Genomic DNA, 14,447 nt, shown 5'->3' with positions numbered 1-14,447 from the left:
TATATATTGTTATATAATATTATTACAATAGATACTATAATAATTATTATAATAGATATATAACTTTAATAAGGTGAGTTACTTTGAGGTTCATTTATACACACACACACACACACACACACATATATATATATACAATCTATATATACAAGTATATAATTTCAATATTTGTATACAACGTCTCTGACAAAATTTACTGTCCTTTAATGATAAAAACTCTCAGTAATGAAGGAATGAAAGAGAACGTCTTCAACCTGATAAAAATCATCTGTGGAAAATCTGTATCTAACATCACACTGAATACTCAAAAACTGTTTTTGCCTAAGATTGGGAATATATCAATGATGTTTTCCTTCATCAGTTTCATTCAACATTGTATTAGAGGTCCCAGTCAGTTCAATAAATCTAGAAAAATAAATAAAAGGCATACAGATTGAAATGAAGGAAGTATAACTATTTATTTATAGATAGCATTACTGTCATGAAGGATACTTTGCAATATATACTAGAACCAATGGGTTGCAGAATTCAAGGTCAATATACAAAAACCAATTATATACCTATATAATTTCATTGGATAATCATACATGGAGATCAAAATACCCTTCACAACATAAAACATATGAAGTCCTTTTGGGTCAGTTATTAAAAAAAAAGATGTCCAAGATCTTCACACTGAAAATACAAGCTTTTGCTTGGTTAATTATGGAGTGCCTGAATGAATGCAGATTTATGCCATGCTCAAGCAATAGAAATATTTAATATTATTAAAATATCAATATTAGGGAGAGACTATGTACATTCATACAGTGGAATATTATTCAGTGATTAAAAGAAATGACCTATCAAGCCATGGTAAAACATGGAGGAACCTTACTTATATGTTGCTAAGTTAAAGGAGCCAATATGAAAATGTTCAATTAAAATTTTAAAAGGTTCTACAAAAAAACAACCCAATCAAAAAATAAGCAGAAGACCTGTATAGACATTTCTCCAAAGAAGACATACAGAAGGCCAATAGGCACATTAAAAAATGTTCATATCAATACTTATTAGAGAAATGCAAATCAAAACTACACTGAGTTATCATTTCACACCTGTCAGAGTGGCCATCATTAAAAAGTCTACAAATAATAAATGCTGGAGAGGATGTGGAGAAAAGGAAACCCTCCTACACTGTTGGTGGGACTGTAAATTGGTGCAGTCACTGTGGAAAACAGTGTGGAGCTTCCTTTAAAAACTAAACAGTAGAGTACCATATGAGCCAGCAATCCCCCTCCTGGGCATGTATCCAGAGAAAACTAATTTGAAAAGATACATGCACCCCAGTGTTCATAGCAGCACTACTTACAATAGCTAAGACATGGAAGCAACCTAAATGTCCATTGACAGATGAATGGATAAAGAAGATGTGGTACATATATCCAATGGAATATTACTCAGCCATTAAAAAGAATGAGATAATGTCATTTGCAGCAACATGGATGGACCTAGAGGTTATCATACTAAGTGAAGTAAGACAGGGAAAGACAAATACCATATGATATCACTTATATGTGGAATCTAATATAGGATACATATGTCCTTATTTACAAAATAGAAACAGACTCACAGAGGTAGAAAACAAACATGATTATACCTAAGGGGAAAGGGGGGGATGAGATAAATTAGGAGTTTGGGATGAGCAGAAAAAAAGAAATTAAGAAGGTTCTATATGGTTCCAAATATATGACATTCTGGAAAAGGCAAAAACAACAGCAGTTTTTGGTATCTTCTAACAAATTCCCTTTTTTGATTAAGCCAAAAATAAATAAATTTGGCATATAAATAGAATAAGCATTTATATGTCATTTAACTTAGTTTTATTTATTTTTGTTATTTTTCAGGTGAAAGTAGATAAGTACACTAGAGAGAGACTTGACTTGGGGACTGAATAGAAAGAACAAAGATACAGACTTTAATTAAATATAAAAATAAATGTTCTTTTACTCAGAAGAATCCAGTGAGGGAAATTCATATCAAAGTAGTAGGTATCTAAACAAACATGAGCTTGGTGACATCATCATGTGAAAGCTGTAGAAAAGGATACAACCTAGTATATGTAATTATTTTTGATTTGCAGTGAATTTGAATCATGTGCACAGCAAGATAGACTGAGAATTAGTCCAATGGACCACACAGTATCCATACCTAATGAATTATTGCTTACTCTGTATAATACTCTTGTTTTACTTTATCTAGGTTTCATTTTTCCATCTGTTAGAATTCACCACCTTTCAAAAATATTGATAGGTTTTACTGGTATTTGGAATTTTAACTCACAAGGTTTTCTGACATTCTTTCCATTTCTTCCCAATACCAAGAATTGACTCTATATAAAACATAATTCCAGAAAATTTAGAGTATTAACTTTGGTGAAAATTAGACATATACCATTAATCAGATAACAGAAAGAAGATCAAGTGGTAAAAAAAGAATTAGCAGTGTTTGTAGAGTAATATAAGTAAAAATATGTGAATCCTGTTTTCACACTTTTACCTGGTAATCTTGGATGCACCATCTCACCATTGGGAGCCTCAACTTTCTCATATTGTAAAAGGAGGATAGCAAAACTAGTCTGGAGAACAGATGAAAGATAAGGAAAGCTCTTTACACACTCTTCAATGTACACTATTCTTAAACATTCCTAAGTAGACCAACAGCAATATTAATAAACCTGTGGCTAGCATGAGATTGTCACAGAACTGTTGTTCTTCAGAGTGAAATACACTCAAATAGTATCTTGAATACTTGAATAATGGTTTACTTTAAAACCATGAATGGTAGTTGGACGACAGGTGCTTCTGTAAGTATTTGTGGTGGTTGCTTACTGAAACCTGTTTTCATCCAGCATATTGCACTAGTTATTTAAATCTTTGCCAGCACAGTACACAATTTTATATTATTCAGACCTTGGCCCAAGTTTGCTGCCTGGAAGTACTTTGGCCTAATAGAGTAATAATGGCTCAAAAGTATGACCAAATCCCCTTCCCACTGCAACTCTTACTCTCCTGCTCCCAATATTTTAGGAAATTCTGATGACGTTTTTATTTCTCTTGACTACCTCTGGCTCTGATTCTTTGTTTCTACTGTAATTCTTATTCTCTGCTCTGCTACTTCCCACCTCTGTCATTTCTAAAGGATGACAATTCAGACAACATGAAGGTGACTGAACTGAAGCATAAAGTCTCTTCACCATCAATTATCCTCTAACCCCAAAGTTGTAACATTATGAGTTTAGTACTGGCTAGTTTTCCATGATAGTTTTCCATAGTTCATGTCATTTACTCTTGTAAATATCAGTGAGTTATGTTTTTATGATGCATACTAAATTCTCCATTTTAGAGAGGGGGAAACTGAGGATCAGAATGGTTATGAAATATGATCATGTTAGGAAATAAGCAAAGGTGTCTTATGGAATAGATTCCAACCTCTGATCTCCTTAATCTAGACCAGAAATGCTGTTCTTTCCCTATTTAAGTTCGTTATTTGACTTCTTCTTCAGTAAGTATGCTCATCCATTATCTGGTAAAATGTTTTGTCCTTCCTTTTTATTTCTAATTTATTCTCTCACTTTCTTTAATTTTCTTTTTGCAGATCTACAGGTAGTAGTATTTCCTCTATGTTTTTTTTTTTTGTTTTTTTTTTGTTTTGCGGTACGTGGTCCTCTCACTGTTGTGGCCTCTCACGTTGCGGAGCACAGGCTACGGATGCACAAGCTCAGCGGCCATGGCTCACCGGCCCAGCCGCTCCACAGCATGTGGGATCCTCCCAGACCAGGGCACGAACCCGTGTCCCCTGCATCGGCAGGCGGACTCTCAACCACTGCGCCACCAGGGAAGCCCAGTATTTCCTCTGTTTTTAATCATTTTTTCAGGCTGTATTGTTATTCTGAATGACATAAACACCAACCAAAATATAAATATTTCAAGTGTCAGCACACTGAAAAATTTTGATATCAGTAATTTCAGTTTCCTCTGTTTCCCACCAATTACAGTGTATAGGCAAAATCAACACATTTTGCAAGTTAGTACCAGGCTTTCCTTTGCTTTAACTTTCCTATAGTTGAAGACACTTGTAATTCTGAAACATAGTACTTCTTAATAATGATGCAAGTGAAAATTACAAATCTCACTTTAATTCAGTAAATTGTGGTAACAATTTAGGATATTTCCACCCATTGTTGACCCACTTGAAAACGATGACAATTTATCCACAGTAGAAGCTAGTGCTGTGCTAAGAGGGAGCAATTATTAGAATTTTGTATCAACCACACAGGCAGAATTTCCAAATTGTCAGCAAAATCATGTGCAAATTATCAACAGGGTAAAATTAGCAGACATGATAGAGATAAGCATAATAACTTCTACACAGCATAAAAATCTCATTGAATAAAAAATGCAAGTTTATATTTTGGACTTTTGGAAAACAAGCACAAGGGTATATTTTTTCTTTTACTATAATATGTTTCAACCATTTTATTATTGGCCTAAGATGATCACTGTATGTATTTACATGTTCAGTTATTTATAAGAAAATTAGGTTCAGTTTTGAGTATGTAAATCAATACATTTCTCCCAAGGTTCAGACTATCTTCAAATCATTCTTTGCCTTTTGCAGGTTAGCTGCCGTTGAGCTTAGTGGCTTCAGTATAGAATGTTTTATTTCTGTTTCAACTTTTCTTTTAATTGGAACCTCAGCTCGTGTCCTTATAAATCCTACAGTTTTAGTTATTTCACAGAGAAATAATGTGGGATTGGCTGTACAACAGTGTGAGCTGATCTTAAAGTTTGAAGGGTGTGCTTTGGAATTTTGCTTTCAATCTACAAAAGGCAAAAACCACATCAAACTTGACAGAACTCAACATTCGTAATTCTCCTGTTGTCCCTACTTCACCCAGTACCATCATTTCTCATCCTCTCAGTCCATCCTTCCTATTAGAGTAGACTGTGAGATTTGATATTACTCATATGTTATTAAAGCTAAGGAATGTGTCCATTCACTTAACAGATGTTGAACGAGCATTGTCTATATGCCAGAAAAACGCAGACGAACATGTTATTCCTTGTGAGAATTCCAGCGTATTATTCTCCTGGGATCTTGTTAAAATGCAGATCCAGATTCAGTAGGGTTGGCATATGGTCTGGTATTCTACATTAGTAAGAAGCCCCCAAGGAGTAATGTGCTGCTGGTCTGATCAGGAACCATACTGTGAGTCACAAGATTCCAGGAAAGTGAGAAAGAGAAAGAGTAAAAAAAAAAAAAGTAAGTGAAATAAATATTTTTCCAGAGAGTTTTAAGTGTACAAATAAAAACGAATAAGGAAATGACTATAGAATTTCAGGAGTAGGGTTTCTAATTTTAAATAGGGTAGTCAAGGAAGTCTCCACTGAGAAGGTGATATTTGAGTAAGATCATAAAAAATTTAGGTAGTAAGAAGCAGATATTTGGTGGGGAGAGCCTTCCAGGCAGAATAAATGAAAAATGCTTTGTGTAGCAACATGAGTAATGTGTTGAGGCTGGCAAGGTAGAATGTGGCCCACGTAGAATGAGTACCAGAAGGAGCTTAGGAGAAGAAGTCAGAAAGTTAACGAGGAGCCAGATAATAGCATTTTGTAGGCCTTTTAGTAATGACTTTGACTTTTATTCTGAGTGGTATAGTGGGCTTTGAGAATCATTCTTATTACCCTTTTGAGAAATAAACACACACACACACGTTAAATGCAGAAGCAGTGAGGTCATTTAGGAGGCTAGGGCAGTAAGCAAGATGAAGATGGTGGTGGTTTGTATGAAATGTTAGCTGTAAATGTGATGAGGGATAGATATATTTTGATGGTAAAAATGTCACTGATGGACTGATGTAGTAACTTAGAGGGGGGAAAAGAGTTAAAAATGACTTCCCTGGTAGTACAGTGGTTAAGACTCCAAGCTTCCATTGCAGGGGGCCCAGGTTCGATCCCTGGTCAGGGAACTAGATCCCACATGCAGCAACTAAATTCGCATATCGCAACTAAGGAGCCCGCCTGTCACAACTAAGACCCAGCGCAACCAAACAAATAATAATTAAAAAAATGATTCAAAGTGCTTTGGCCTGGGCAACTGAAAGGAAGGGGATGCCATTATGTGAGCAGGGAAGATCAAATGCATTGTAGAATTAGGGAGGAGATGAAGAGTTCAGTTTTGGAAATGTTAAGATCAAGATGGCTATTAGACATTTAAGTTGATTTGAATAAGCAACTGGATATAAGAGTCTGGAGTTCAGGCTGGAGATATATGTCTTCATCAGTCTATATATGGAATTTGAAGTCAAGAGCCTGGATAAGATCACTATTAAAGTTAGTGTAGATGAAAGGAATTCCTTTGTTAAGACATCAGAAATATGAGAAGGACCAGTAAAAGGGAATGAGAGGAAATGATACTGGTAGGACAAAAGAACAAAGAGAACATGGTGGTTTGGAAGCCAGAAAGTTAGTGTTTCAAGGATAAAAGGATTAACTGAGTCATTAACTAATGATGAGATTATGATCAGATATAGCAAAGTGAACCACACTGAGGAGCTTGAGAACTGTTATTTTGATAGAGCAGCTGTCTTGATTGAAATGGGTCAAACATAAAATGGGCAAAGACACAATATAGACAGCTCTTTGAGGAAAGTGGGTTTTTTATTTGTCATAAAGAAAGAGATAGAGGGTGAGAGGAGGGTTTATTCAAGGATGTGAGAAACCACATCTAGTATGTGTGCTAGGCAAATAACAAATAGAAGAGAATTGATGATACAGGCAAAGGAAAGTGTAATTACCAAAGCAATACCCTTTCATAGGCAAGAGGGCATGGGATCCACTGCACAAGTGATGTGACTGGCTCTGCTAGGAACACAAAATGTTTACCTACAACAGAAGACTAGGCAGAAAACATGGGTAAAGGTGCAAGTCTGTGGGTAGATGTGGTGAAGCAAGGTGACAAGCAGAGAATGAGGATGGAGAGGTGGTATTTAGGGGTGTGGGGAGAGAGGAGTACATAAGAAATAATGCCTAGAAGACCAATGGAGTTCAAGAATTAGGAAAATATAGGGTAGTCATGTAAAGAAATTGTGAGCCCACTTGATGTTGGAGATCAAGAATGTAAACTGAAACCAGAAGATATGTTTGTGTGTTTCCCCCAGCTATGTTATGCTGATTAGGGATGCCCTAAGTCTACCTTGGCTTTACTTTGATGTCTCAAAATAAGTCATATGCTCAGGGAATAATGGCAAATATGTAACAGTACCTCATTCTGTTACTACATAGGCTTGCTCCATAAATCCCAGGGCAGAACTCTGTAGCAGTACAGATGTGAGCATGCCTAAAATTCTCAGTGCACTCTTTTTTTTTTTTTTTTTTTTTTTTGCAGTACGCGGGCCTCTCACTGTTGTGGCCTCTCCCGTTGCGGAGCACAGGCTCCAGATGCGCAGGCTCAGCGGCCATGGCTCACAGGCCCAGCCGCTCCGCAGCATGTGGGATCTTCCCAGACCGGGGCACGAACCCATGTCCCCTGCATTGGCAGGCGGGCTCTCAACCACTGAGCCACCAGGGAAGCCCTCAGTGCACTCTTTATAGTCCTAAACCTATATCCAAACAGTAATAACTTATTTACCTCCAACTGATCCCTTGCTAAAAGCTCCTGAAGCAATTAGTGCTTTCACATGGGTGTTTGATAAAAAGAAAGAATGAGTAGCCATAGGCAGCCAAGCATGTTCAGGAGGCAAGACCTAGTTCAATTTATAATTTCAGTCCTAAGAGGAAGAGGATTGTTGGAAAGAGAACAAAGTGGCAGGGCTTTTTCTCATACTGGTAAATACCAAGAGACATCTTACTCATCCTAGTTAATGAAAGGAAGAGATGGAAAAGAGAGAGAAATAGCAAAGAGTCATGTTGCCTTTTATGTGGAGAGAAGGTTTTTGTTTTCATCCTTGTATTTTATTCCTTATACTCCCACCACATCAGCTACATGTAGGAGGAAACTAAAGTTAATTACAGTGTGTTCAGTTTTTCATTACATTTTTAACACACATAGTGTTTAATGAATATGGCAGATAGGTGTCCTATAAGCTGAGCAATTGGTTATTTTTTCCATCCAGAGTCTCTCACTTGTTTTTCTATTTAAAACTGTACCTTTAACCAGACCATGACATACACGTAAAGAGGTAGACACAGTGTTTACTGTGCTTGATATTCAAGGCCCCTTCAGGGACAGAAGTATGGATCTACTGATATGCTTCCCTTTATACCTTATCTGTAGTCCTGTCTCTTTAGATCATGACTTACCATCTTTTTCCAAACCACTTGTCCCTCAGATCTAACAACATATTTGGTTTCTGTGGTTATGACTCTGGGCCTTTATTCTTTAACCCACTTTTGTATTCATCCTTCCTTTACTTCCGGCTCACCTATTTCAGTTATAACACTGAGGACCCAGGCTCAGTATCAGTACATCAGGCCATTATCCCTTCTAGGTCTCCCCATATACATCATACAAAGAGAAATTAGACATCTATAAAGATATGCTGAAAATTTAAGCATATTATTCAACACTTCAACTTGCTTTAACTCCCATATCCAGTAGGTTGCCAGGTTCTATCACTTCACCCTCTACAATAGCTCTTGTAGCAATTCCCTCCTATTTAAAGACCCAGTGTCAAAGTGGTGGCACTGAGTATTCACTGCTATGGACTGTGACGTTAACCTCTTAAATAGCATCCTCACTTTTTTTTTTTTTTTTTGCGATATGCGGGCCCCTCAGTGCTGCGGCCCCTCCCGTTGCGGAGCACAGGCTCCGGACGCGCAGGCCCAGCGGCCATGGCCCACGGGCGCAGCCGCTCTGCGGCACGCGGGACCCTCCCAGACCGGGGCACGAACCCGTGCACCCTGCGTCGGCAGGCAGACTCCCAACCACTGCGCCACCAGGGAAGCCCCATCCTCACTTTTAACTTTATTCCCATTCAAGCCATTGCTCGGGAGAGCTGTCAGACCGCTCTTCCTAAAACAGTGATTTTTTTTTCAGGGGCTCTCAACTTACTGAATATATCGAATATGTTATGTTACAGAACATACAGAAAATATGTCTGAATTTGCATTCAGAATATTTCACCATCTTTTCCTATCCTGCCTTTCTGGTTATCTTCATTTTCAGAATAATGCCCCAAACTCTCTTAAGGAAGACAACAAAATCTAGACACTCAAAACTGTGGCATTTATAATGTCCAGGGTAAAATAAAGCATCACTGGGCATACAAAGCATCAGGAAAATGGTATTCTTAATGAAAGAAATAATGCAATTAGAGGAAAAAGAATCTGGTAGAGATATGAAAATATGTGCAAATATGTAAAGGAAAACATTAACATAATGAAGAGAGAAATAGTAGCACAAAAGGACAAGTAACATTTCTATAAGTTAAAATAGAATGTCTGAAGTAAAAAATTTGCTAAATGATACTTATACCAAATTAGACTCTAGGGAAAAAAAATGAGTAAATTTGAAGACAATAGAAATGATATTTAAAGTGATTTTCAGAATAAGAAAAAAAATAGTGGGATAAATGAAGGACAGAAAAGATATTTGAATGAATAATGGCCAGAGAAAGTCCATCTTTTTTGAGTAATATTAAACATGGTCTAAATATCTCAGTGAATCCAAACCAGAATAAAGAGACAACCACAAAATAGAAATCTCACAACCAAAATTTTAGATCAATAATAGAAAAATTGTTTTTTCTATTAAACGAAAATAAGAATGAAGAATAAAGAATAACTTATTAGAAAAAACATAATCTAAAACATATTGAAAATCCTAACAAAATGAGTGAAAACATAGTCTACTTTGAATTCTATATCACGTGAATATATTTTTTTAAATCGACAGCAAAATGGTTTATATTTCAACAACAAAAGCTAAGAGAATTTTTACAAGCACATCTATAATAGAAGCCATGTCAGCCAACCAACCAACCAACAAACAAAAAAACCCAATGGTGTTCAACAGAAAGAAAAGTCCATATACAAAATTGGATCTACAAAAAGATTGTAGAAATGCCATTAAAAAGTGACTCTGCAACTTTGTGATTTTTTTTTTAAGTCATGTTTCTCTAAGTGTTTAAAACCTAAATTTGCTAGGACTTTCTCACGCCAAGATCCTTTGACAGAAAATAGTCTGTCATCTGATCTTAGTGTTGGTAGTTAAGCAACTGTCTGGTGCAAATTCACCACTGACAAAGTCTCTTTAAACTCCAGGAGTCCAGGACAGCTGTGCCCCTTATGCCTAGATAGGTCCCTGTCTCACTCTGGGCTTCAATTTTTGCATCTGTACCAGAGCAGAGGAGCTTCAAAGGTCCTGCGCAATCTTAAGGAGAAGAAACATGCTCCCAATCTCCACACCACAGCAATAGAGAAGGCGGAGGAGCAAGTAGACACATTGATAGATTGCAATAAATTGTACACAAAATTGTATGTAAATTACTTCAGTAATGTTAAAATAATAATGGTAATATTATAAAAATAATTATCATTATCTACCCTCTTCTCAAAGAGCTGAGGGATGCAAATAGAAATGCATTTTAGGATAGAAATTGAAGCTGCTATTGTGGTGGTTGATTTTACTATTTCAGAACCAATTTTCAGTTGTCCCGTTGGCTCAAATGATCTAGCTGAACTATAAATCAGATGCTAACCTTTTCCCACTTAATATCCTTCAGTGTTCTGTTCCTACCTGGTACTCATTTCTCAGTATCATAGCCTTAGCCTTCTTCTGTATTCTAAACTGCCTCCATGTACTTTTACAATGCAAAGTTATGTGTTCTTCCTTAAATATACCATTGCTTTCGACTGCACTGTGAGACCTGCTTCTTCTTAAACATACTTTAGGTTCCTCATCTGTGTCTTGGTACGTACTCTTCATTCTACAAATTTGGCAACACCCTCTGAATTTGTTATTTCCTCTATGTATCAATCCCAAATTTCCCACAGCTCACTAGAAATAACTGTTTCCTAATACAGTGTAAAAGTACTGGTTCCCCTCTTGTTTGAGTCCTTCCTTCACAGACCCTGGTCTTAATGTACTCATTTGTAATAAATAGCTTAGGCAACCCATTTAACAAAATGTTCTTTAAAAAAAAAAAAAGCATAGTTATCTAGATTAGCAACTCTGAGCACCAGAATCTTGATATACATGTCAGCTTAACCTGCCTAGATACATACATCTAATAGTATCTAGAGATATTTATAACTCTTGATATTTATGTTGGTTCCAAGTGAATTTGTAAAAATCATTGATTACAATTTTGGTGTGAGGTTATGTGCAAAACATTAGCAATGATAAAGTTGACAGTTACAAAGATGTTACTGTAAGAAGGGTGTAGTTGACCTTTATGACCTCATTGCCAGGTTCTAGTAAAGTCTCTTTGCTGGCCATGGAAAATGATTTCTGTTCAGAATACTCTGAAGTTCTCTTTGCATTGTACTTGTCCCTTTGATTTTCTTCTGTATCCCATGGGTTCTTACATAAAGTTGACTCTGGGCTAGAATGTTGTTTTTCCACTTGAGGACCCATAAAGGATATTAGTGAGACTGCACAGCTAAAAGTCGTCTTTTTTTTTTTTTTTAAAGAACTCAGTCTCAAATAAATGACTTGTAAGTAGGTATTGTGAGAAACCCAGCTCCCTTTTATTTATTTATTTTTCTCTTGTTCATTAAGAGTAGACTCAAGATCTCTCATCTGAACAACTTTTCTGGAAGATTTGCCTGTCTTATACATTCTCTCTACCATTATCATATACCACATCAAGGAGTAGGAGAGGTATCTTAAAGCCTGCTTCCTCTTTCTCTTCTGAAAAGACTCTATGGCTCCTTCTTCCCAACTTGCAAATCGATCACAGGCTCTTTTTAAAAGGGGAAACATTTATAAGTTGTCCTGCATCATACCAGCTGGACCTTTTCATTAGTCAAAACCTGCATCCTTCACTGAAGCTGATATGCCTGGGGCTTGCTTGGTCCATATGAATCAGTCATAAATTGGAGGGAGAGCTTTCTGTACTCTCTTCAAGCATGTTTATTTTTCTTATTTAAAACTCCCACAGTATATCTGAGCTAGGAAGCTTCTCCCTAGAGGCATGACCAATGTATATCGAGTTTTCTCTGTTATTCTAATTTTCTAGGATTTTCCTCTTTATGGCAATGACAACTCATTAAATGGACCAAAAAAAATGAACTTAATGTTTATACAGTTGTAAAACTTTTTATCGATTTGAATTCACACACAATTAGTATTTTAAAAAATTCTTTATCATACCATGCATTTCAATTTGGGATTCAAAAACCCTGGTCATTATAATTAGAGGACATATTTTTCAGTATGCTTATACATCAAAAAGAGGTTAATATTCTTGGGAACTTGCTTTCTGATGAAAGTACAGTTTTGGAACAGTACTGCAATTCATTCTTAAATTTCAAGACTGGTTTGGTTGCCAAGATATACAGGATTATTCCTTGAGCATGAAAGACACAGTAGTTGTGCTAATTGTAATTAAAGTCAAAGAATGACTGTTCTTCCTGTTTAGAATGTCAGAAAGAGGTGGCATTAAGTCACTGCCTAGACAGCGTTGGCAAAAGAAACAGTATAAGGACACTGACATATGATTTTAATTAGATGAGTCACACCAAATTTCCTGTAATTCAAGGGATAAAGTCTTTGCTTTCTTGGGAGACACACTCTATAAAGACTTGGTTAAATGACAGTATGAAACTCCACCTGGGCTGGAGCTTATGCTCATGTGTTAATTTGATAGGAATGCCGTAACAAAGTACCACAGACTGCGTGATTTAAACAATAGAAATTTATTTTCTCAAGAGAGGCTAGAAGTCTGAGATCAAGGTGTCATCAGGATTGGTTTCCTGTGAGCACCTCTCTCCTTAGCTTGTAGATGACCATATTTTCTCTGTCTTCACATGGTCTTTCCTCTGTGCATGTCTGTGTCCTAATCTCTTCTGATATAGATACCAGTCACATTGGATTAGGATCCACTCATCTGGTTTCATTTTGCCATAATTACCTGTTTAAAGGTCCTATCTTCAAATATAGTGGCATGCTGAGGTACTAGGAAATAGACTTCAAGATAGGATTTTTTTAAAGACACAATTTAGCCCCTAAAAGTCCTATCTGGGCCCCCTAACAGTCCTATCTTTTGCCTAGTAGTTGAGCTAAGGGACTTCTCTCAGTCATCCAGCACCTCTGTATCACCTTTTTCATAACAATGACCTGTAGAGTTCAGAGATTCATGAAACCTCAAATCCACCTGAATTGTATCTGAGTGAGGCTTCTGTCACATAGCATTTGATTTGTCAGAAAGGACAATTTCTGGGCAAGGTGAACGTCATCATCAATGCTGCCACTTAGTTTCTAATGAGGAGACATGAGTTGGCTATCTAGGGAGCTATAACAATATCATAATGATGAAATGCTCTTTTCTTAAAATTTAATTTAATTAATTTATTTATTATACAGCAGGTTTTTATTAGTTATCTATTTTATACATATTAGTGTATACATGTAATTCCCAATCTCCCAGTTCATCCCACCACCATCCCCCCCCACCCAATTTCCCCACTTGGTGTCCATACATTTGTTCTCTACATCTGTGTCTCTATTTCTGCCTTGCAAACGGGTTCATCTGTTCCATTTTTCTAGATTCCACATACATGTGTTAATATATGGTATTTGTTTTTCTCTTTCTGACTTACTTCATTCTGTATGACAGTCTCTAGGTCCATCCATGTCTCTAAAAATGACCCAATTTCATTCCTTTTTATGGCTGAGTAATATTCCATTGTATATATATATATACCACATCTTCTTTATCCATTCATCTCTTGGTGGGCACTTAGGTTGCTTCCATGACCTAGCTATTATAAATACTGCTGCAGTGAACACTGGGGTGCATGTGTCTTTTTGAATTATGGTTTTCTCTGGGTATGTGCCCAGTAGTGGGATTGCTGGGTCATATGGGAACTCTATTTTTAGTTTTTTAAGGAACCTTCATATTGTTCCCCATAGTGGCTGTATCAATTTACATCCCCACCAACAGTGCAAGAGGGTTCCCTTTTCTTCACACCCTCTCAAGTATTTGTTGTTTGTAGATTTTCTTGTGATGCCTATTCTAACTGGTGCGAGGTGATACCTCGTTGTAGATTTGATTTGCATTTCTCTGATAATCAATGGTGTTGAGCCTCTTCATGTGCCTCTTGGCCATCTGTGTGTCTTTGGAGAAATGTCTATTGAAGTCTTCTGCCCTTTTTTGGATTGGGTTGTTTGTCTTTCTAATATTGAGCTGTATGAGCTGTTTATATACTTTGGAGGTTAATCCTCTGTCTGTTGATTCATTT

This window comes from Mesoplodon bidens (assembly GCF_964165515.1).
Source record: "Mesoplodon bidens genome assembly, chromosome: 7".
Taxonomy (NCBI): Eukaryota; Metazoa; Chordata; class Mammalia; order Artiodactyla; family Ziphiidae; genus Mesoplodon; species Mesoplodon bidens.
Note: the sequence above shows the minus strand (reverse complement) of the source record.